The sequence below is a fragment of the Pipra filicauda genome, unplaced genomic scaffold (genome assembly GCF_003945595.2).
Source record: "Pipra filicauda isolate LSUMZ 115617 unplaced genomic scaffold, ASM394559v2 scaffold43_size3849885_pilon, whole genome shotgun sequence".
NCBI classification, from domain to species: domain Eukaryota; kingdom Metazoa; phylum Chordata; class Aves; order Passeriformes; family Pipridae; genus Pipra; species Pipra filicauda.
The window spans coordinates 3313474-3339999 of NW_024104576.1; the positions used below are offsets into that span (position 1 = coordinate 3313474).

The 26526-nt window shown below is 38.7% G+C and overlaps 1 protein-coding gene across 1 annotated transcript in view; it reads right to left on the bottom strand.

Annotated features, from left to right (window-relative positions):
- Positions 1-26089, bottom strand: part of LHFPL2 (LHFPL tetraspan subfamily member 2) — a 62173-nt gene extending 36084 nt beyond the window's left edge. The window contains exon 1 of the mRNA XM_027709981.2: positions 26036-26089. The gene's annotated coding sequence lies outside the window, so the exon portion shown is untranslated. The remainder of the gene's footprint in view (positions 1-26035) is intronic.
- Positions 26090-26526: the final 437 nt, after the last annotated feature.

Consider the following 26526-nt stretch of genomic DNA (forward strand, 5'->3'; position numbering starts at 1 on the left):
ACATGCTCAAAATGGTGCAGAACTAATTATAAAACTGGATCCCGTAACAAAACCTACTGCTTGGCTTCCTGTCGACATTAGCAGTGTGCTGTGGGAACCTGCAAAAAAAGCTTTGTATGCCATCACAATCCAAGGTTACATTTTTTCTGAAGTTTTAGTAATGCTAGCACAGAGCTTCTTCATGTTTCCCTTGGTAACAGCTAAGGCTGCGTAAGGTAATAACTACGTAAGTGTTAGCAAACAGTTGTCTGTTGGAGAAATTCAAGTTGGGTAAGGGCTTCCCCTTACAGGAAAGGGGAATGAAAGCTGTTGCAGTTCAGCCTAAAACTCCATCACAAGTTCCCTTTATCCACCAGATGTAAGTTCTGCCTTAGACTAGAGATCATTCAACACTTTCCACTCTTAAAACAGTTTTTCATTGCTAACAACTTTGCCAAAATAGCAGTTTGGGCTGAAACTTTCCACACTAGATGCCTGCCTGAGGCTGAATTTTTTTGCACAAGTTTCAGCCAAACAGTTAAGATGTTTTAGACAATGAAGATACATTTTTCAGTATTAAAAGGTTCTGGTGACCTTCTGTTCGAGAAGGAAAGACTTGTAATAGTGGATAAAATCTTCTACTCCATCAGCTGGTGTGTGACATTGAGAGGTGCACATCTACTCTGATTTGGCAGCTGTAAGCCTTTCATAAGTTTGCCTAGTGACTCAAGCCTCCACAGTCTGCACCCTCATGTTGCACAGCTTTCCATCAAGCTGGAGTCCTGACCAGAAGAGCAGAGTAGTCACCATCCCTGGGAGACAGCATGTGATTTCAATCAGCTGTGCACCATGGCCGACTAGAGCTGAAATCAGAGCTGAAGGCAGGGCATGCTTTTCTCTCCTGCCAGCGACTGGGTTATGCAAAGGGCCAGGCAGGCCAGGCAGTGAAGAAACTTTAAAAACTAAACCCAAAAAAACCAACCCAACAAACACACAAAACCAAAACCAATAACAACCACACGACAGCTGGAGACTGGGTGGGCTGAAGGAATGAAGTGAGCTGGAATAAGATGGAGAGACTGGATCAGGGAGACAGGACTTGCTGATGAAGAAACAGACAGGGGCTGTTCAGGGGACACCCCAATCAGCTTACTCAGGGATAGCAAGTGGGTTTTAACAGTAAGAGATGAAAAGCACCTAGAAGTGTATAGACTTTATTTTGCACAAGCACCCTCAAATCTGATATTTCCTCACCTTTTAAATTCTGTATGACCGCATTCTTAAAGCTTTCTTGTTCTGCATCTGAAACACTACTTTACAATGCCCATACACACATTGTGAAGAGTGAACTTAAGATGTAACAGCAGAGCCAGCCTAGCAGGGACTCTTTGGACACTAAACCTGACTTTTTTCTTCCCAATCCCAGACACATTTTCCTTCTTCTCCCCCTGACTGTTCTGGTAGCCACTGGATCCCTCCATGGGGTGAGCGAATCTACCAACCCAACAAAAACTGAATCAAGAAGAGAAGGGTAGGAAAGAAAACCCAGGAAGCAGGCACACAGGCATCTTCTCAGTGAGAAAGTTGAACTGACTCCCAGTGAAGATGAGATGCACCCCAGCTGGCAGGACCAAACAACAGGGAGTGGGGGGGAGGAGAGCAAGATTCTCTTCTTTTCAGGTAATGGCTTTCAGCATCACAAGTTGAAGGACATTTATTAAAAAATTACAGTGTGACAAAACAGTTGTTTAAACCTCCCCATCGATCAAGGCCCATAGTAAAAGAAGCTTCTTCCAGAAAACATGACAAAACTATTGATATTTCTTTGGGAGGAGAATACCAAACATGCCACATGTCACACTACTCAAAGTCACATGGTGAAATTATTTCACTTCAGCAATGCTTCAGTGACTCACAGGCTGGTGTGCAGTATATTGCCCATAAAGAACTCAGTTTTATTGTTTAACTCATATCTATGCAGTTTAAAAACAATAAAGTTTTATTTAGTCGCTCTCATTTTTCTGTAGTTCAGTCACACTGGTCCAGTTGTATCCGGGGGCACCAGGTCCACTTCAAGATTAAAACTAGAAAAATAATTCTTCTGTTTTCCTTAAAAGTTCCTCCTTTACACACATTACAACTCAACGCACATTCACACACTACACTCCAGACAAAGTTTTGAGGAGTTTCCTTTCTACCAACTTTTTCCTAAACAACAGCCTGCTGACCCCACCACAACCCCAAATCCTGAGAATTCTTGCAAAAATATACATTTAAACCCATCTCAAAAAAGGGGTCATTGATCCAGCTCCCAGTCGTAATACTTGTGTTTGAAAATAACAGCAGTGGGAAGCAGTACCTCTGACTCTGCACTAAACAGCCCAGCCTTTGTTTGGCTCTGACACTGACCAGGTGGGCTGCTGTGACCAGAGAGAGTGACCCTGCTGCTCACACACAAGAAGCCTTGTGGTCTCACCAGCCCCAAGACATCCATAGGAAAGTGCTGGCAAGACCCCACGAAGTTTCAGAGAGACCCAGGGAGGGCAGCTTCCCTCGTGCCATGGGCTCAGAGGAAGGATGCTAATTGTAAATGTGAAGCTATTGACCGTCCTAAGCATGCTGAAAGACATGCACAGCTTAGCTCTCCAAATGGTTCCCTGCAGGTCAATCCTTTTTTCACAAACAGACAGCCCTGCCTGTGACCTCTCCCACTCCACAGTCCTTCTGGACAGAGCAGGGTCTGCATCACATATCTGCAGCATGAAGTGCCCTGGAGTGGGGAAGGGATTGCCACACCACCCTCCAGCTACAGACTAGCACCATTCATCATGCCAGCTGACAGATCAGACTTGTGCACTGGAGAAAAGAAAGAAAAGCAACAAAACCCCCACCACACACTGAGCAGTCTGCAGCAAGAATCAAAGATTATTGCATCACATTCTTCTTGTGATGCATTCAGGGCCTTTTTGGCCTGAACTCTCTTCCTGACCTCATCTACCATGACTATCCTCCAAGTTCCATCTCAAAGCTCATTTCCTCATGGGAACTCAGCAGTTAGAAACAGTAGCTACAAATGCATATTAAAAAACTGAAACTTACACGGACTGTCCAAGTAAATTCTCAAAGAATGAGCTCCCAGTTGGTTTAATTACCCAGTTTCAGCAACCGACTTTGTTTCAGCCTGTTACTCTTATCTTAAATACATTCATTTTATTGCAGGATGCTTTTGAAACCAGAACATTCCAACACAGGATTACAGACACGACATCCCAACATGGGATTAATGACAGGAGGCCTCTGTTGGAGGCTTCTCTGGGCTCTTGGAAGGTGCAATACACTTTTTGAGAAACTCCATCTCTTTCTAGACTGTCAACTGCCAAATGCTTTTCCTGTTACACACATAAATAAAAATATCTTTACACACAGTCATTAGAGTGGGGTATACCAATCTGCGGTAGTTTGAGCCACCACAAAAATCCAAAATCCAATTTCTGGGCTTCCCCCACCCCTTCCCACAATTTATCTCAACACCGAAGAGAAACTTTCAGGCCAGAGGCTTCTATAGGGGAAAAGGGGAAGTATATACATTTATTTTACACACTTCTAACAGTCCCTTTAAGCTTCTCCCTCAATTCAGTCCAGGAAAAGCCCTTCAGGCTGATAGGTAACCAGTCTTTCTCTCGTGGGAGTGTTCAGGGAATAGGGTTCACTCCCACCACCAACTTCCAGTTGTTTACTGAAGTCTCTTCTTCCTTATGAAGTCCAAGAAAATAGTTTTGAGTCCATGCTCCCTTGGTTCCATGTCAGTCTCTGCTGCGTGATTCTCTCTCTCATACCTCGGTTCCATAGGCTGCTGTAGTTCAGTCAGCTTATCACACGTACGCATCTTGGAATCTTAATTCCTCCTCCGAGTTTTCGGCTGTCCTCCATTTAAATCACTGCAAGGACATCCTCCAGGCCTTTCTCTGGTCCAGTTTCACCTGGGGTTATGTCCTTGGCACTGGGCTGTGTTCAGCCGTCCACTTTGGCTCCGCTCCAATGCTGAGCCTCCCCTCCACTTTACAGTGAGAGGGAAAAGAAGCCCCCACTCCGCAGCCCAGCTGGAAGTGGGGGGAAGAGGGCCTGGCTCCTCTCTCCCGCTTACCTTCAGGTGCTGTGAGTCCCTTCCCTCACAACACACACTCACTCCAATGCTGCCTCCAACCCTGGCTTAGGCCAGAGTTGTGGGCCGCAGAGCCCCCCCTTCTCCGGAGGGGAAAAAAGGGGGCCCTGCCACCCCTGGGCCTTCTCACACCCACACACTCACACAGCAGCAGACAGACAGACTGACTGCCATAAACTTCTGGCGGTTGTGTATATATGATTTTTCACAGGAGTGAACAAAACGAGCAGTGATTGGCCCTCCAGGGGAGACTGCCCTGGAATCCCATCACCTCACCTATAGGCCCCCCCAGCTCCCAGGGGGGCAATTTTCGAACCATGACACAATCCTAAACACAAAACCTGTCCTCTTAGAGTTTTAAATAATCAGTGTTAACATTTATATCTAAATGTTCCAATTGCAATAAATATTTACTTTAAAAATGTTGCAAGTGTGTATCACATAAAAAAAAGTGCATCTGTAAGGTTTCTATAAGTGCACACAGTAGAGAAATCAACAAGACTTCCTCCCAATAATATGAGCATTAATAAATTTGTATTTTTAAAATTTTGTTTTCTTTTTTCCCTTCAGGAAGACCAGATACTAACTTCAGTAATTTGGTTGCCAGACAAAAGACAGGAAAGAATTTTCCCAAGAGAGATGAAAGGATTTAGGTAACACTGTATATTCAATTGGAATTCTCAAATGGTTGCATCACTGGCAGTTCCTGTGGGTGCTGGGGGAAAGATTAGGCTTGATTAAATTGCAGACTATGAAAGTTTATTTATGGATTCAGTTGTGAAACACAGAATAAAAATCTATTTGAGGTAAAGCTATTACCCATTAATCTGTTAGTAAAATATCTGAAGTCACTTTCCCCATTATTTTCAACCTAAAACCCCATTGTTTTAATGTGAGCTGAGAAATAAATGAAGTCCCTTGAAAGCGCTGGATGGAGAAGTAAAAGGATAAGAAAAAATTACTTCAGTTAAGAGTCTGAAGTAGAGATTTCACTGCATAGTTGTACAAAATACACATTTCAGATATGTTTGTCAGATGGTTCCAGTTCATGTAACAACCTCTTCTGCTCAACTGCCATTTATTTTCAGCACTCATTACTCATTAGCACATGCTAGATGACGAGATTTTTCTAATGTGAAAGTATTTCCTGGATAGTTTGTAAGTCCTACCTCAGATGCCCTGAAGGTTGATTCAAAAATTGAAATTCTAAGGAATTATTTCCCAAATCTCCATTTGCAAAGCCTAGCCATGATATATGATTTTCCCCCCTCCCCCTAATTTATTTCAACAAAGAAATTGGAGGTCAGAGAGGGAAGGACATGGAAATTTAGCAGAAAATTCCTTCTGATCCATTCTTTTCCTGAGATCAAACAACCAACAGTATTCCCATTCTTCATGGGGAAACTGAATGTACTCATTACTGTCAAAATAGGTTTTATACCTAATCTAACACTAGTGAATACAGATCTGAAAGATGTGTAAGAGTTTACAATCAATTACAGCAGAAGCAGGATTTAACCCATTCAACCCACTTCCCAAAATACTTTATAGAGAGAAGCATATTCAGCCATTCTTCAGATTTCAAAGCTGTAAAAGAAGTACCTGAGATAGATTTGGGTTTGACCCCCTTATTGTACCATGTTTCTGAGATGAAAAATTTGCTTCTGTTCCTAGAAGAGTTCAGACAGTCCAAAAGTAAGCATTTCTTTTCAAGAATTTGGTTTTAGATGCATTACAAAAGATCGTCAAATGTAGCTAAAAGAACAGCAAGCTTTTGCTGCTAACTTGGCATGTGAGAACAACAAAAGCGCCAAAACAATTAAAATTACAAGTCAGAGCATGATATATTCCCTCCTTTTTTTTTTTTTTGCATCGTCTCAGTTTGTCTAGGTTTTGAAAATGTCATAAATAACCTATATGCCAGAGAAATTGCCTTTCCAACTCACAATTCTAAGGACTTGTTTATGTGAAATACACTGCAGAGTTAGCCTTAATCCCTCAGGTCTAATCATAAATTATACTGCCAGGCAGATTTTGTTAAAGCTTTTAGCACTATTCAGCCATGGAGATTGAAAATAGAATGCCAAAATAGAAAAAAAGCAGTCATTGATGGAATATTCTATTACTTAAGCTACATGTTAAAGTCCTCTAACCGAAATCCGGTTTTAGTCACCCAGGCAAAAGACAGAAGTAAGCCCTTCCGGGCCTTTCACAATGTAATAGAGGCTGAAGAATCAAATTTGCAAAAAAACCTTGAAAGAAATGAAGGGGCATGTGTTGGGTAGAGCTAATTGGCAATGTGATAAACAAAGTCTCGAGTTTCTGTAAGTTTTTGAATAAAAGTTTATTATATGGTAAAAGAAAGTAGCCGGCTGGGTGACAGAAATGGGGACCAGTTTCCCAAATCTGCACGCCTACTACAGGGTACATTTAGTATTTATCTTAGCTACTTCATGCATATTAATTATATCATATACATATACATTCTACAGGTTTTTGCTAAGTATTTAATATATGGGTTTTCTTACAGCTAAAGCTAAAAGGGTTATCTCTACAATCAGTCATAATTCATGCATTCTTGGATGAATAGGTGCCTAAAGATTTAAAGTTCTACCATATTTTATTCTTAGGATAGTAGGGAGGTTTTAGGACCCCTTGACCTTGTAAGGGTCTGTTTTATTTCTTTATGGGGGTGTAATTAAGTTTTACAATCCGTTTGTTTTATTTTGATGTAATCACCCATTTGTTTCACAAATTACAATTATTTATTTATCACAGGCAAGAAGTGTGCATAGGATATGACAACACGGGAAATGCTCTGGGGTGGGTTAAACTGCCATTTGATGCCCGAATTCCCAGGTTAATGCATTAGCATGCCCAAACAGAGTAAGATCCTAAGTGAAACCTAAAGTTTTCACAGTATATTTGGGATATTTTCTCAACCATTCACTTCATTCTCCTTAACAGAAGCCTCTGGCAGTAATATGAGAAGTACAATAGCCTTCCTTACTTTCATTTTTGTAATGAAAACATAATTCACATAGTAGCCTATAAAAACATGCTTCTTTTTTAAACATCGTTACTTACATAATAAGCATACAAATGTGCCTGAGTTTTGTGTACAGAGCAACGAACCTCTATTTTGCAGGATTAAAGATTATAGTGGGCTACTTAAAAAAAAAAAAACAAAAACAACCATAAACAACCGTTTTTAGAGAAAGGTTCTCCTGGCTATGAAGAGTTCTTGCAAATTGAATTTCAATGCTTGCTGAAAAACACCATTCACAAAGCTGAAAACAATCCATTATTCTTCAACTGCAGCCATCGGCTAGAGCTAACAACTGTTTGAAACAAATTTGAAAATGATTTTCAAAATTTAACCACCTCAGACAAGAGTCACTGCACTGCTTGCATTTGAGCATATAGAGAAGACTCTCTAATCCTATAGAGTTAAAAGAAAGTAACATACAAAAAATAGGTACAGTAGTTTGAAAAGAAATTCTTCTCTCGTGTAGTAAATTGTATCCAGCTATGAGATATATTATTAAGTGATAATAACTTTTTAATGTTTTTAGCACAACATTAATTCATTCTGTTGGTAGTTGTCTTTCTTTAAAAAAGATAAATAATGGAGCTTCTCAGATGTAGGCTGAATTGGTTTTCCTGTTCTGTTTCGTTGCCATTTTAATCTGTGCTTTTCAATTCCCGTCTAAATAGCTTTTTCCTATAGAGTTATAATATTAGGGAAAAAGAAAAGTACTTGTATTTACCCCTCCCTTGCTTGTCACTCACCTCTCCCCCACAAAGTGCAATCTACAGGCTCTCAGTTTATCACTGTTGTTAGTATCATCCTAAGAACAAGGGAAAACTTTTTATATCTTTTTAAGACAATCTTTTGGCAAGTCAAACATAATTCCGTACCCAAAAAGCTGATGTCTCAAGTCAGATTTCTGTTTTAAGTAGGAATGATGCAAGGTTAATTTAAATTTTCCTTATGCTGTTTTATGAGTTGATGAAAATTGCATCTGAATCCTAGAAGTCAGTTCTGACAACAGCAAGAACTTTGCCATGTTCATCAAAATTTTAAATTGCCTCCTTCGATAGCTAGTATGAGAACATTTTAACAGATAAATAAAGCAGAAGAATGTAGATCCAGTGGAAAGGTACTTACAAAAACAGACCATACAAGTCATCATACACTTTTGTAGGCCTGCATTTGACCTTGGTCTACCAGTATAATCATAAAATGGACCATAGAACCACAATGGTAGCAAGACAAAACAAGTAGTTAATGTTTTGCCAGTGCATGCCCTTAACACTTTGTATCACAGATGGTCATCTGTCCGATCCCTATCAACACGTCTGCAACATATCCTTAGGAAGAAGCAAACTTCCACTTCAAGATCCCTCTCTCCAAGAGATCCTACATTAAATTCTAGAAAACCGGTGATACTTTCTCAATCTCTAAGCAGTTCTTTGTAATCATGTACCTTTTCCTCCAAACAAAAGCTCTGCTGCTCCTGGCAGACCCAATTTTTGCAAAACTCATCACATGAATGCTCTCAGGCTGGAGCAGCTACAGCTCACCTGTCATAGCCTGCCTGTCATACTTCCCTTTCACTGTTGAGATCCATAACATTTAGGTATAGATAAAAGAAGCAAATGTCTCCATTATGGCTGGCATTGGAAGAACAAAGGAAAATTATGACAAACTGATGAGGAAAACAAGACAAATGGAGACAATATGTTAGCTTTATCTGAAGATGGGAGAATGTATGGTGAAAACAAAGCATTAAAGTGGATGAAATAAAGAAATATAGAGATATTAATGGCTTGGAAAAGATCATGAAGATAGCTCATGTATATATGAGATGGAATCACCTAGCCCTACCAAATTTTCAATATTTTTTTTTTAGAAAGATAACCAGTGTGATTCTAATGTTTGAGAACCACAACCTCACAGAATAATGCTCTGCATAACTGTTTTTATTCTGTGCAAGTATTTACATTGTATTAGTGGAAGAGTAACCCATTCTCTTCTCTCCCTGGATTAAAGCATCACCACCAGTTACACAAGAAGTCATGGTTAACTGGAAACATCTGCTAAGCCACTTGCATCTCTGTTGCTTTGTAATACCCACTAATAACTCGGAAGGATCATATCTTACATATGCTTCTCTTCTCTTCTACATCAAAGTCTTAATAGGTAGCTTGTCAGTGAAGATGTCATTGAGGAAGTCTTGAGGAGAGGCACAGAAAGTCATCCTGTGGCTGCTGCAGATGTTCCCTTCTGTACATTTGCTATTCGCTGCCTGCTGAGTTTTAACATTTTTGGAGCCAGGGTTTCCAGATGTCTCCTCCAAAATTAATACAAACAACCAGGAAGTTTACAGAAGTAAGATGATCTAAAATTTTCTCTTTCCTCATGATTCTTTTTTCTGATATCCGCAAAGGAATTGTACACAACAAAACAGATTTGCTGCCCTAACATAAACAATGCACAACAACAGCATAGCAAATAAAAGTGCTGCAGAAGGCCCCAGATCACCACTCTCATATACCAGAGACAACCCTTGACACTCAGCAGCAATGGTCAAGCCACTAGGCTACATTGCCTCCTCCTAGCGCCAAGCATTCTGTTCATATGCTATGACCACACCAAAATGGGGAGCTAAGGCTTAGTCTGACATTAATGCCTATCACCTTCGAGGAGACACTATCTGTAAGGTCTGACAGCATGAATGAGATACAGAACTCAACACACTAAAATTCAGTGAAAATTCACCCCAGCATAAACTTGACCAACATTTTTCTGTCCATTCTATCCTATGCTGCCGTCAAGCAAACTCATCTAGTTTATTTTCCAAAGAAGTCATCTGAACGCAAAAGAGAAACAAAGATATGACTCACCCCCCCTAAACTTTCAAATAATGTTTTATTATAAAATGAAACCCTGCCAAGACCTTTTATCAAATACCCCATTCCTATTGAAGAATGAATATGTGGCTATTCTACTCTTATTTTAAAAACATATTAAAATAAACCCAAACAAAACAGATTGTACTGAGGAATTCAGCTTCAGTGTTTGCTGCATTTTATTCAAATGGTTTCCAAGGACTCAAATTGTTTCCAGCCAGGAACCCACAATGGCCTTTGATTATGATACAGTCATTTATTTTTCAGTGACAATTTTACAAAGATACACACACACAAAACAGGTCCCATGCAATCTGTATTTACAGACTCTCTTGCCTCCTGCCAGAAATTTTTCTTCTTCTTTAAATAAAGAACTACTGCTCTTCTTAATGAAATGAACATTTCTAAAGCCCCGGAAATCTAGCTGCAATTAGGCAATATAAATCAAACCACAGCAATGAAGTACACTCAGTTTTCTGAAGCATGACTCAGTTTTCTAACCAACATAGCAGGAAGACTTTTTGGAAGTATTCTAGCAATTTTTAACATTAGTATGCAATATATTTTAGTCTGTCAAACAGCTATTTTGCCCTCCTGGAAAAAAAATTTGAATTCTGCTTTGTTAAAAAAAAAAAATATCCCCCCCAAAACGAAACCCAACCCAAAAATATGTAAAATAAAGCAAAACAACAACAAAAAACTCCTATGCACTACAGATAAAAGACATATATTTCTCTATATGAGAAAGAGAAATCATTCAAACTTCCCACCATGACAAGAGTTAATCACCTCAACCACAGACAAGACTTTTAGGATCTTGACCTAATATTACTGAACAAGGACACACCACAGGGCTTTTGGCTGAAATGTGGCCAGCTACTTTTTTGTTCACTGCTTCAGAGCAAACAAATCTGTCTCTAGTTTGTGCCAGCAATTCCAGCAATGTCTGTAGTACAGGCCTGTGAAAAATACTGATTTCATAAAGTTTCAGGTTTTAAGAAAGTTCACAGAAAATTCCTCACCAGCTTGAGATCAGGCAGTGTCAGCTGGGAGACAGCAAGTTGAAACAATTGCAAACTATTCTGGAGAATATACTAAGTTAGAAAGAGATTCCATGAAAGCACATTTCAATGTGTCTTGGCCCAATATCCTTTTCCAAACAAGCATGGTGTACTTATTACTGTTATAGCAACATTCAAACTGTTGCTATAGAAGCTTACCAATCAGCCTCCCATCTGCTCAGCAGCTCTCTATTTTCCTTCCGTTTTTGAGCTAAAGTCATCTTTAAAATGTGAGGATAGCAGTAAGACTTCAAACCTGAGACCACAGACTCTGCCAAGAACTAATGTTTTCTTATTAATCCTGGAATAAGATAAAACAACAAATCCATTGCTCACTTTCAGGAAGAACATCTTTTAACTTACAGATCACACTTCACTGGTCCCTCTCCAGTCATACACCATTACAGAATAAAAGTTATCACTCTCACTAAAGGCATAACAGTACCCTCTTTTTAGAGAAAGAATTACAGATCGTCCCTCAGACCCAAAATTAATGTTTGAATACTGATTATTTTTTATAACATATAAATGTCAGTTTAGAACAACAAAGAACTGCACGAAGCAACTCTGCATTTCAAAGGTGGCAACTATGGGTAAACAAAATACAGTGCTAGAATACTGCACTGACAGAAGCTCCATAATTTATAGTTTCTACAACACTGGCTGAAAAGGAGCAGAAGTTAAGCAACACAATGCTTTTCTCTGAATATCGCTGCAGGAAGGCTTTCCACTCAGCAAATAAAGGGCTGGAATCTGCTCTTGGTTCACTAGTATTCAATATGCTGCACACAACTTACCAAATGTCTCTGTGATTTAGCATCCCAAGTTTTCCTTTTTTCCTTCTGCAAAACCACAACTCCCCTTAGCCTTTTGTGCTTCAGAAAGGACGAGTGCCTGTGAAGGATTGCTCTGTCCCAAAACTGCAATTGTTCTGCCTTGGAACAAAGGGGCACAATTCAATTTACCTTTTGAAAGTAGACAATTCTGCTCAGTTATAACTAACAGATGTAACTACTATCTAGTACTAGATAACACTAATGCTAACATTTAAGAACTAAAGGTGGTAATAATGATCTGTGACAATGACTCTTATTTTCTTGAAATTATAAAGGCAGGATGTTAATCAGCATAGCCATCAACCCTTATTGTGTAAGCCATCATGTGCAAGTCATCAAAATGCTTTAGCAACTGGAAAACTCAGTCTAGGTCTTTATCAAGTGATGATCAGAATAATAAGATCACAAAGACTTGTGCATCCATTTCATTAAAATAATATGTTCCTTACTAGAGTATGGACTTGATCACAAGTCAGCAAATCAACTTAATTCCATCACTGTTTAAATAACTTTTTCATGGCAAAAGCATCTATTCTGTTGTAATAAATTTAGATCAAATAATAAATATTTTACTCAACAGACTTTGTTCTAGACTATGTCATAGAAATATCAGACTTAAGGCTTTGAGAGACAGATTTGAATCTGACTAGGTCTTTTCCTTCTTCCTTAAATCACAGAATTAAAACAATTTTTGTTCCAAAATAATTAGGCAATGACAAAAGGTACAATGTTTTATGTGCTGTTCTCTGTTGCTCTCCTCTTTTTCAAAACTTTCAAAATGTCTGTGGCTAATATTTGTTACATTACTCTCTGGGCCTCTTCTAACCCTGCGATTTATAGACTCTAGAGGTGACAAAAATGCCTCAAATATAATGAGGAGAAAGAAACAAAGCTACATAGTAGTGCTCTGGGAACAACCTTTTTGCAGGATTTTTCAAATAATATGCCAAATTCTGTGAAGTTCTAGATGAGCCTTTTAGCGTGCATGTGTTTCCGTGTGTTTCAACATATACTCCACTGTTAAAGGTGTAGTTACTGCTCACTGAAGCCAACCAGAGTTTTTCACCTACCTTCAGCAAACACTGGACAGATGTGTACCTGTGTTACTACAGATATGGAGACACCCTTCCTTGTTTAAACTTAACTGCATGCACACAAAGGAATAGCTCTTGAAAAAGCCACAGCTGTTTCTCACTGCAAGGATTAAATCCAGGTGGATCATGTAACAACTCTTACAGTTGTGCTGGTAATTCCAAGTTTGAACATCGCCAACATTTTAAAAATGTCTTAAAAAACTGGGTGGATTAGGCCACCCTGGTTGGAAAATCTGACAAAATACATAACTTCATATAATGCTCACTGATTTAGGCATGCTACAAATTGCTGGACCTGTACAATAGACACTGCATCATTGCACCCTTTGCCAGTTAGGAAACAGGGCTAACACACACAAACAGCTGAGCATATGGAACTGATCTACAGATTAAACTCAAGTGGAAAATGGTCTCATTTTCTTTTCACCTTGGAGTCTGCTATTCTGACTTCTGTTTCTCATGCATAAGATTGTAAATATTCATATGAATATTGAAAGCCCAGCTTTATGGACCTATTTTGGAAAGCGGACCTATGGACCTATTATTAAATGCATTATATTTTATAATACATTAGCTTCCAATGAATTAAACTGTAAAGTTCCATTCATATTATTTAATATACTATGTTTAGCGAATATGAAGTCAAATTTATATAGTCCCTTAGTGAAGTATGGGCATAATTACTTAAATCAATACTTACTATTTCATCAGCTGGCACAGAAAACAAAGTTCCACCCTCAAAACACCACTGCACAGTTCCCAGTGTTATTAATTTCACTTTTATTAGCATGGATAATACCACAAAAACATGCTGTTAGGTGAATCTACAAGCATGATCCTGTAAAGAAATGTGCAACTATAGCTGATACCTATCGAAACCAAGAGAGCTCAGATGATTTCCAGCTTTTGTGATTTTATCATGAGTGTTTTCCTTGAGTCATACGTTTAGGAGCCTCAGCCATGGTGTCCAAAATTACATTGTACAATCTCATTACTGTAGTGAGGGGGAGAGGAATCTGCTACTTTACTTTTATGCATCAAGTCACTAAGCATGCAGGTGACACCCTTGGTAACATGTCAGACTATTTGGTATCAGATTTTGTTGCAACAAAACCAAGAGACAGCCACAAAGATGTTTTTCATCTGTTAATGATAATTTCTGAGTGACAGTGCACTAAGATCCACATACATGAATTCCAAAGTGTCGTCTTTGTTGTGTACTTTCCCTAAGGAGAGAACTCCCATTTTTTTCCTTTCAGAGAAAAACAAGTATTTATTTATTGGACAGCTTACAATAGCAATGGTATGACGTTCCACCCACATATAGGCTGGAACAAGTCAAAAACTGCAGGAACATAGATAAAGCTAAATTGTCTGGGGATTTTTTTGTTTTGTTTTGTTTTTTTTCTTCCTTTATCAACCCAATAAAATTAATGAGTACTATCAGTAAGAAAACAACACTGGCTGGGCCTCTTGCTAAAAGCTGTTATTCTGTTCTATAATTTCAAGACCATTCAAATATTATTCAAAATGCATGTAAGAATCAACACTATCTAAATCAGACAGTGAGAGGGAAAGCATAAAAGTCTTGTAGTATAAACATGCTTACACATTTTAAAATTCAGCTCCTCTGTATATCCTTGAAACTCTTAAGTTTAGGAAAAGCAAGTGCCATAAACACACTGTCTTTCAATATCCACATAAACATCTGTAAATTCTAACCACTGTTGAGAGCAGACACTGCTATTCAGCACTGACCAAAACAGTTTAAATCAGTAGAGGAACAAGAGAAGAAAAAAACCTTCTGTTCTCATTTCCCACCCATGGCACCCACAGCCTCAAACCCAGACACACCTCGGTGAGCGAGCCCTTACACAAGGCTTCTCAAATTACTGCTTCCCACTAAGACCTGAAACTGGCTCCCTTTAACATCTGTTAATCTAATTGGTTCCTATGAGCCCGTAACAATTAAATCTGTTGTTGCAAGGAGCAACAGAGAAAGGGGATTTTATATATCCACAGCTGGGCTCTTAGCAGAACAAATGGACGGCATTTGACTCAATAGCTCTCACCAAAATCCAGTTATTAAGCTGTGAGAACAAGCCCCAGATGAAGGTGATGGCCTCAGCAAGTGGGCTGAGCTCAATGCTCTTTTTAGCTGCTCTGTCACAACAGCAGTCATAAAGGGGGACCAAAGGCTGCTGAACTTCTCTAGTCATCAAACCTACCAATCCTGGTGGAAGGTATGACTACTCACAGCAAATACGGATTTAAGAACTGTGTAAATAGAATTTTAGCATAATGTCTTATGACAACAATTTTTAGTAGGCCTGTAATAACAAGGAAAAAAGTGGAATCAAAGTCCCTGTTTAGATTCAAAATATTTTCACAAAAAGGGAAGTAATGCAACAGCTGAGCAAACTGAGCTCTTTACTTATGCAAAACACTTCAGTAGATTTCAAGTAGAAGTAACTCCTTTTTTTTTCTTCCCTAAAGAAAAAGTGAAAATGGAACAAAGCAATAGCCAGTTCAGTATCAGACCTGGTCCCTTTTCCGCAGACACTTAAGGACAGCTCTCTGTGTACTCACAGCAGACTGTCACCTTCAAAAGGAATTTTCATACAACTAAGCAATGTGAATAAGAGCTTGCAGACCAGGAGCTGTATCATCAGCAGTATCATCAGCCTACTGTGTTAAGCAGAGGAATTAAGACTTCATCACAAGTTTTGTAGATATCTAAGTCCAAACATCTCACACTGAGTAAGCAAGCCCTGCAGTTTTCTTCCAGTGCACCAGATAATTACAGCCAATTTTTCGTCCTTTCTACAGTCTAGTTTTAGAATGACTTAGTGAAACTCTTCTCAAAGTGGTTTTGCTCTGTGTTCTCTGCTATACCTTCTACCACAGCATTACACCAAAAGAAGCTGAGCAGAATGCTATACTGACCAGACACCACAACTCTCAGAAGTTCCTCAATCTCTTGCAATAGTCTAACAGATAATGTGCCTCATTTACTAGCTCCTGTCTTAGGGTGTGGGAGGAACAACAAGTGTTATTTACTTTGTGGGAGTCAGCGAATTAACAGCTTTTAACCTTCGTTTTTTAAGAACTCTCTAGCCACCATCTTTTATTTTTTTTACGGCTTTGTTTGTTATTCATCCCTTTCTTAATATGTTCCTCTAATTTTCACCAACCTTTGTGAAATTCCACAAAGTCAACTTTTTAAACAGAAACGTTTTTAACAGAGAAATTGAAACTCGGTACTTTTAAGTGAAAGCAGAAACTTTTCATTTTTCCAGAGTATTACTGAAGAAGGTCTATAGATGTAAAAATCCTTTTATTTTTTCCCTTTCTGGATGTTTTCTTAGACCATCACAATTACGGACACTTAATACATTCCATACATCAGCCAAGAATTCATAAGTCAAATAATTCCTTTTCTCTGATGACTGCACTACACTTCAAATATCTTAATTACACTTTATAATGATTTCTAATCAAACTCAGGCAACATTAGAAGGTTATTCAGTATGTAGAGTTAGTTGATGCTCTAACATGTAAAATTATTTAAGAAGGAAGGAATTAAATTAAATCTGACTGCTCAAACTACCGTGGTATTAGTCTGCTCTCCATTGCTGGCAAAATCCTGGCAAGAATACTCTTGAACAGACTAATACCCACTATAGCAGAAGGAACCCTTCCTGAAAGTCAGTGTAGTTTCAGAGCCAACAGGAGCACCACAGACATGGTGTTTGTTCTCAGACAACTGCAAGAGAAGTGTAGGGAACAGAACAAAGGTCTCTATGTAACCTTTGTTGACCTCACCAAGGTTTTCGATACCGTGAGCAGAAAAGGTCTGTGGCAGATTTTGGAACGTTTAGGATGTCCCCCCAAGTTCCTTAAAATGATCATCTCACTCCATGAGGATCAACACGGTCAAGTCAGATATGGCAACGCACTTTCTGAGCCCTTTTTAATTAAGAATGGTGTGAAACAAGGCTGCGTTCTCGCTCCTACCCTATTCACAGTCTTCTTTAGCATGATGCTCCAAAGGGCCACAGCAGATCTCAATGATCAGGACAGTATCTACATTCGATATCGTACTGATGGAAGCCTTTCAACCTAAGGCAACTGAAGGCCCACACTAAGACCTTAAACCATCTTGTCTGGGAGCTGCTTTATGCTGATGACGCCGCCCTTGTTGCCCACACAGAAGCAGCTCTGCAGCGTTTAACATCCTGCTTTGCAGACGCTGCTGAGCTCTTTGGGCTGGAAGTCAGCTTAAAGAGGACACAAGTTCTCTATCAACCTGCACCTCAGGAAGTCTTCCATCATCCCCATATTACCATTAGTTAATCAGAGCTCAGATCAGTCCAGCAGTTTAATTACCTAGGTAGCCTCATCTCCTCAGATGGTAAGATTGACGGAGAGATAGACAACAGGTTAGCAAAGGCATAGAGTGCTTTTAGAAAGCTTCATAAAAGAGTATGGCGTAATAAACACCTGAAGAAAAGCACCAAGATCAGTATTTACAGAGCCATAGTGCTGTCTGCTCTCTTATATGGTTCCGAATCATGGGTCATCTACCGCCACCACCTGCGTCTCCTAGAACGCTTCCATCAACGCTGCCTCCGCACAGTCCTAAACATCCGCTGGTCAGATTATGTGACCAATACATCTGTTCTAGAACAAGCAGCAGTCACAAGTATTGAGGCCATGTTGATGAGAACACAGCTGCGCTGGGCAGGGCACGTCTCAAGGATGAAGGACCAACCACTGCCTCCCTAAGATCTTGCTTTATGGTGAACTTGCCACCGGCTGCCGCAAGAGAGGAGCCCCGAAGAGAAGATACAAGGACTCCCTGAAACAACATCTCAGCCTTGGCCACACTGATCATCATAACTGGTCTACTCTGGCCTCAAATCTTGAGGCCTGGAGACACACCATCTATAACGCAGCTGTCTCCTTTGAGAACACACGCAGGATCACTCTCGAGGAGAAAAGGCAACGCAGAAAGAACCGTGTATTGCAGAATACACCATCTAAGGAGTCTTTCTGCTGTGCCTTTTGCAATTGGATATGTCTGTCTCGTATTGGCCTCATAAGTCACCAATGTGCCTGTAACAAATGTGGATAGAGCCTTCCCAAATCTTCATTCGTGAAACCCAGCCATGATGACTGAATGTAAAATTATTAGCAGTGTGCCAATGTAACCAGGTTTCTTCTAAGGATGCTCAAATACCTGGAAACACACACAACTCCTAACAGGCTTTCCATAGGTATAAAATTTTCAATTTTATATGCCTCAAGACACATTTGAAAAAAACAACACAGCAATCTTTCAGACTGTTGCAAACATGCTAAAAAATATGAATTTGCACAGGTAATCCTAATTCCCATTTTACTGTTGTTAGCTGAGTACCATCCTAAAACAGAGGTGATGAATTTTTGAAATAATTTGGTGAAATGTAGCACAAATTAAAGTGTGCTACTACTATTCATAGATTGCCTTTAATAAGAAGGAGCTATACACACAGATTGCTGATTAAAAGAAGTAAAAATAAATAGGATAAGGTCTTTCCTAGTTAAGAGCCATAGCATCTGGTCAATTTTCTTCTGATTCACTTAGATATTCTACATGCAGAAAAAGCATCATCCCCTCTATATTTCAGAATCATTAGTATGCTAGAGTACCTCTGAGGTAGAGTACCTCCAGCTGCCAGGAAAACAGTCATTAAAAAAAAATTCTGTAACAAAGAAAAACATCCATGAGTGGACAGATTGGTGAGAATGCCAGGAAGGCAGACCCAGAAAACGCTTTAATTTCATGGAGTATAATGTTGTCTTGACATATGTGCATGCAAGAGTACTTTATTATCATACTTCTAACAGATTTGACAGTTTCAGGAAGGAATATGAACAGTAGCCAATTTCAAGAGAGAAATATGCTCAACACAATCTGGAAAACTAGTTGGATTTCAAGGGATGTTTTCGACCTCCCTAGTATAGAATTTCTTTTTGTTCTTCTCCGCTTCAACTTTTCCAATACATGAAAAAAATTATCTGCAGGGAAGGATTTAATAAAATCCATAAATCTTTAGAGACTATAATTTTTTTCTTTGTCTACTGCATTAAATTTTACTCCCAAAACAATCTTTATGAAAATATTTATCTTCCTGTATGATTTCTGTAAGAGGTGGATTTAAAAATCATACTGTAAAGGACAATGGCAACATTCTACCAACTAGACAAAACTATTTTGCTTTAGAGAAAAAAAAACTAAAAGAGATAAAAATTGGAAAATGAAAGAAAATAATCAGCCTACATTTAGTATAGCTTTTCTGTTTTCAATTACAACAATATATAATTTTATGTGGAGTTTTACCAATATTTCACCAGAATACCATTCTAATATTCGGAAAAATAAGATACTAAATTTAAAGGCATTTTTCATGGGCATCTTGAAGTATTTTAGGAGACACTCACCTTTGGGTCAGATGTTACCTCACCTCCTACCATCCATTCCTCCCATTGCACTGAGAGTCAGTAATATTCTGCTGTTTACTCCTTGTCCCAAGTCCTGCATTACCTTCCAGTGATCTTTTACTACCAGACTGAGGGAAGCACTGCACCTATGCAGAACTGCAGCAGCATGATCAGATCACTGCACTCCACTGTCAGGGATTCCTGATTTCATGTATTAGTAGATGTCCTTGATTAAGTCATACCTCATGCTGGTTTAAAAATCAGTGCAATAGAGATTTTGGTGGTTCTCTGGTATTCAAAAAAAGTTCAGCCAGAAACTTTTGCTCACCAAGCTGGCCAGTTCTCAGTTCATAACTCTCATTCAACGCTTTTTCCATTATCTGTCAGCATAAATTATTGGGAAAAAATATTCTATATTCTTATGGTTCAATTCTACAATGTATTTAGACACACAGGTTTGAACAGCCTTCAACAGGTTATTTGCAAGCTTGCGGAGAGGCTGTAATACCTCCCTCCATTTAACAGCTTTGGGAAATAGTCTGACAGCTTCAATAGCTTAAGCTAGAGAGGGCCAGAAGGACATAGGAGAATTCTTCTATGAGACATTGAGTGCAAAGGGTAAGACAGCCTCAAGAGATGCAAAAGCAGTTCAGTTCTACTTGGTCATAAAGTTCTTGGCTCCACCATTGAGCTCTGAGCACTGATCTACTTTCTGCATAATGTCAGTCACAGCCAGGGTAAAAAGTGGGTTTCAATGATAATATTGGTGACTCCTGACCACAGTCCTTCTCAATCTATACAGATTTCTTCTTTCACTGACAGCTTCTTTTTAATATCTCTTTTCCCAGACATTATGATGGCCCCATTTCTAAGGAATTATTTCCATGCATAAGGCTAACACATCTGCTTATCTTCGGACATGTACACAGCATGGAACTCACAGATCATGTACCTTTGAAACAAGTGAGTGTGCTGTAGTACATGGTAGAAAAAAAGGGGGGAAAAAAAGAAAGGTAAAACATAGTCTATTTAGCACATCTGAAAATGAGTTCAAGCTCTTTTTAGTTCCAGCAGCTGCCTATAATGGAAAAAATGAAGATTGGCTGTTGCCAAAGAAGTGGGCAGTAAGAAGTAACAGATGTGAAATTTCAGCAACATCATTGCCTAGGTCAGTTGTACAGACAGCTTGAGAGCCAAGGTCCCTGCTGGGCTGCAGTGTTCTCAGAGACACACTTGCTTTTTTTGCTGCTAAACTGTTGTTGCTCTTGCTTGGCTTAATTTAGTGGGCAACCTCATCCATGAATGCAATTGACAAGAAATATTCATGTCCTCATAAGCATGTGTGAGCTGTATGTAAAGGCTCTTCAATTAAAGTTAGTCACTACATTTTCCAAAATCATTTTAACATTTTGCTTCTCTCCTCCTTGGTCCTGCTCACCCCTCTTTATTTCATGGAAACCTATGGTGAGTGGGAAAGAAAACACAGGTCCTTCAACAAAAGATCTTATTACATAAGGCTCACAAAGAAAGTAAGATCAAAGAAACTGATATAATCTGTTGTATACATTTTTAAGAGAAAGGGTAGTGGTTGAAAAATGCCCTTCAGAGAGTCAACTCCAATTACATAAATCATTTTCAAGATAAATCAAGTTTCTTGACCGAGTTTAAAGGGGAAATTATGAATACAAGGTCTTTAGAAAGTATCACATCAAGAGCTACTTCTCTCAGCTAAATTTGCAAGATTAAGTGGATTTCAATTTCAATTAAAATTAAATAAAAGTTATATTTAGGCATCAGAAATGTGCCTTGAAATTATACTGTGGATCACAAAGATGACTGTTACTTGAGGGGAAAAAAAAACAATTAAAAGCTGTATTAGAAAAAAATCCTTTCAGTGAAGAACATCTAATATTGGCAGCTAACATCAGCAGAACTGAAGCTGGGGTGTCACATCCATTGTGCACATGCATTGAACACAGCACATTCTTCTGCTGTGTTCAAAATCTGGTTGTAAAATGCAGCTCTTAATAAGCCTTGGTTTCCATGCTATGTCTCATCTGGTATATTTATTACCTGTTGCTGAAAGAAACAGTACTACTCTCCCCACCTAATTCCAGCTGCTTATTACATCTTTGTCCCTTTTGTTACATCTAGTAATTTCTCAGCCACAGGACAAGCCAAGCCAGCTAGTTATCTGGTTTAGTTTTCCTTCCCAGGCAGTTAGGTTCTTTTTTTTTTCTGAATTAGCTGCTTACCTTAAACTCACCTTGGGACTGGGGGCTGATGCAAGAGGGAAGGAACAGGCTGAAGTGATATTGTCTCTTTTGGCATCAGCCTGCAGCTGTGCAAGACCAGATGCACTATTAAACAAGGCTCTGAAAAGTATTACTGGTTTTCTTCTTGTAGAACAAATATTCAAGTGTTTTCAGAATTCCATGTCACATGGTGAGCTCCTGAGAGCTAATGAGAAACCCTGCAAGTAACAATAGTAATACTACAGCAACTGAAGGAATCCACAGGCACCAAAGTACAGTGACATGAACTGAGACGCAGTACCTGGACAAAAGGCCTTGCAATCTAAGCTGACAAAAAGAGTAAGAAATTAATTAACTTTCCTAATATGACTTAGTAGGTTAACAACAGAGGCAGAAGTCGAAAGCAGGAGTCAGGACAGGCAGTTCTATCTGCTACACCACACTTCTTCCTGTAGCAGCAACTGCTATTTAGTCACTGCTTGTGGCATGGCATCTCCACATCAGGAACTGCACTAAGTTCCAGAAATAATAACATTAAAATTAACCATTGTTTTTTCTACTCCATAAGCAAATTATCAGTTCAATGTGGTTTACAGCATCTGAAAGTTTCCAGTGCCTTCCCAAGGAAAGAACTTGAAACCACAATATTTTTCAGACTCAATAACTTGTCCTTTCTTCCCTCTAATGACAGACAAAAGGAAAGAAATTGGAAAAAAAGTCCACTACTATTGTTTCTATTAAATAGAAGTGGGGTGCAATTTGTGATTAGTGCTTTAGAATCACCTTGAAGTTCTCTAAAGAAGGAGTACACAAAGATAAATTATATGAAAAATAAAAATGAAAAGGCAAAGCACAGACACAGAAAGGAGATTATTCAAAGAGGAAAAGCAGTACAAGTATTTAACTTCCTATTTACTCTGGCTGTTAACAAAACCAAGTAAAACCAGGAATACTGGCCACACACTATTTTTCAATTCCAGAGGTAAAAACCCACCCTGTTTCTGTACCATTATGTACATAGTACAAAACTGTACTGATATAAACAAAGCCATATATCCCAAACCAAACAAAAAACCCAAAAATCTACTCCCTGTCCCTATCTGTATTCTGTTGTAAACTGTGTGGGTTTAACAGAGACCCTTTAGTGCCTCAAAACTATTACCAAATTTTCTATTTCCAGCTAAAGTATGGCATGACTTTATCAGAAACAAAAAAATGTAATTCCTGAAGTTACCATCATGAGGCAAAGTTCAGCACATAGATAAGATGACAGCTAGAAAAGCTTGAGCAAACCACAGCATTCCTTCTTCTGAGTGTTACCACAACACGAGGAAAGACCTTCAGAAAGGCACTCTACTTGCTTTCCCTCACCTCAGTTTCTCCCAGTTGTTCCCAAGGCCAGAAAGCATAACCCTCATCCTCCAGTGCCAACCTGGACCCTATCCAGGAAAGATAGGTAAGTATTATCACCTAAAGAGGAACAGGACTAGATAGTCAAAACATTTATTTTCATGTAACACAGAAGAATATTTGTCACATCATCTGGCAGGTTTCAGAGCAGCTGGGATGACAAAAGTCCAAAGTCCAAGAACTGCACCTTTGTATCAGCCTCTGTCAAAATTACTAGCAAGTGGCTGATGAAACTTCAGCTATTAAAAGAGTGGATCAAACCTCCAAATCCTCAGACACAAGTCTCACAGTCACTCATCAGAGTCCTGAGGCCAACACTCCCCAAGCACCCGCTGTTTTCCAGAGATGTTCAACACCAGCCTCTGCCTTTGCTGAGGCATCTCACTGGAGCATGGATTACCATCACCTGTGATATGCAGGTCCTGGAAGGGTCTTAACCACCCCGTACTAAGCAATCAATTTTTGGTTAGTAGCATTATATGGAAAACTACAATAACTGGTCCTTTTTGGCGTAATACAATATCAGAGACTATCTTTCATGTTTATTAGAAAAGGCATCATAAGCTTCTACCCTACTCATATTGCAACAAAAGGAGCACATACACAAGTCAGCAAGTATGGGAATGTTCTTATAATTACATTGAAACACTGGGGAGAAAAAGAAGAGGAAAAGAGTAATCAAAATACCAAAGATTTCTTTAAGAGATTATCAGAAGGTAATTTGATCCTTTAAATTTTTATCTTTGTTGTTTATTTCTTGCTTCCAGTTACAATTTTATGAATTATTTAACTGCGATTGAAGTGAAGATTTTTAGGGAATGAACTGCTTAGATATTTTCAAATGTTCCCCCAAGACAAATTATGCAAAGCCTTTGAAGAAAACCCAGACAACTAGCCTTTGTTGTGCTCATTAGCGCATCTGGAGAGAAATTATATTATTTACATATTTTATTATGAAGAAAAAGTTATAATTTCAGGTTTTTTTCAAACATATTAGATCTGCACAGAACTAATCTTATCAACTGTGCAATTTTACCAATCACCACTACACTTAACTCTCTATGTTGGCTTGCAACTGCTGCTGACAGATGCTCAGGTTGTTGTTTAAGTTACCTTCACCTTAATGCATGTACTAGTGTTTCTATTATACTGCTAAGCGCTACAGGACTCCCCTCTTAACTGGTCTGAGGCACACTGTCTTAAAATAAGTTACATTATCTGTAACACTAGCCAAGAATCAATTTTAAATTAATAATAAGTCTCTTTAATTCTTAACTATCCACTTCTTAAACAGCATCGAACTTGAAAGAAAGAATACCTATATTTTTTGTTGAATAAAGATATATTAACTGTCTATGATGCTTTCATTCCAGTTGCGCACTAACGACACTACGAATACAGCATTTTAGTCCTGACAATTGTCAGGCAGTGGAGGATAGGGACACAGGGGTAGATAAACACTAGGTAAAAAGGAATTATCCAAAACTAACTGACAAATTCACTTATTTGCTTTTCCTGGCAAAATACAAGCACAAATAGAAAGGACATAGTAAATATAGAACTACATGAGTGCTAATATTCTAAACTGATAAATTCCTTCAGTTTTAACTACATGGTATTTTTAGAAATGAAGAACAAGCATGATTTTCAGAGGTCACTAAAGCAAAAAATAATAAAAACAAACAAAAACAAGGCAAGGGTTGTTTTTATTTGCACTGTATTGGCCACCAAAGTCAACAGCACATAGAACCAAATACATAGGTGCTAAAAACTTATACTTGCTGCCAACAACACTGAAATCAAATGACATCTCTTAATATAAATATGAAATTTTTCATATAAACTGGCTCTACTATGGAAACTAGAGAAACAGAAATATGACATTGTTCCAAATAGCTATCTCTTGCCAAGAAAATGCAATTGCTTTTTGAAAGTATTATTATACTCCTATCAGCCTCTTCTCCCAAGCAACTAGTAACAGGACAAGAGGAAATGGCCTCAAACTGCACCAGGGGAGGTTCAGGTTAGATATCAAGAACAATTTTTTCATTGAAAGGGTGGTTAAGCATTGGAACAGCCTGCCCAGGGAGGTGGTGGAGTCACCACTCCCGGAAGCGTTCAAGAATTGAGTGGACATGCACTTGATGCCATGGTTTAGTTGACGTGATGGTATTCGGTCAAAGGTTGGGCTCAATTATCTTGAAGGTCTTTTCCTACCTTAATGATTCTATTGTTCTATTGTATTCAATGATTATTAAATACAATTAAGAGTTGATGAGTTTATCTCTGCCTGTGTAAGGCTCTCCTTGCCAGCCTATACCTACAGATAAGGAAGCACAAACAATATATTTTATAAATGCATTATAAAACTCACTTTTTAAAGTATTTGAAATTTTTAAAGTTTTTCCTTAGATCCTTCCTGAATCCTTCTCTAGTCAAAATGGTACATAATTAGCACCTAAGATGCAAAAAATCAGCAATGAGCACAGGGAATCAAGAAAATTATCTAACTTTACAAAGAACACTACAGTTTTTAATATAATGGGTCATGTTACCACTTCAACAAGTATAGACTGAACTGATGTACCCAAAATATTTTAAGTTTTTTCTAAGTCAGGGTGCTGTGGGGAGGAAGCTTCACTTATCAAAAGTAATCACTGAGACTACATCCTGTTCTTCTTAAAATCTGTGAATGCTCTGAAAAGGAACTTGATGCTCAGAAGAAAACATTCAAAAGCCATAACCTACTGCACATCTTCCATCCTTCAAGCAGCAGTCAAACTTCAGAGTCAGCCAGCACGTGAAAACACAGATAATCTGAATTTCATTTACTTACCACTGTTCCAAGTCCCTAGGCTTGGTCAACCACTTCAGATGCCTGGCAATACCTAGAGAAATAATTGATGTAAAATGTAAGAAAGGTACAGAGCCAAAAATATGAAAACAATATTTATGATTAGTATAGATGGTTGGAATGGTGAAAACTTTGCTTGTAAGAGATTACATGCACATGAGTAATATTTTGCTACCAGGACACTTCTGCTTGTCTAGAAATGCAGCATTCTAGACATCACTCCAACCACTAAGGAGCTAAGAAAAACCACAAACCACGGTCTTGAGGAGAGCAGACTTTGGTGTCTTTAGGGATCTGTTTGGTGAAGTACCATGTGATAAAGTCCTGGACGGAAGAAAGGCCCAAGAAAACTCACTAATATTCAAGGATGACCTCCTCCAAGCTCAGAAGCAATGCATTCCAACAATAAGAAAGTCAGGCAGAAATGCTAGGAAGCCTGCATGGATGAACAAGGAACTCCTTGACAGATGCAA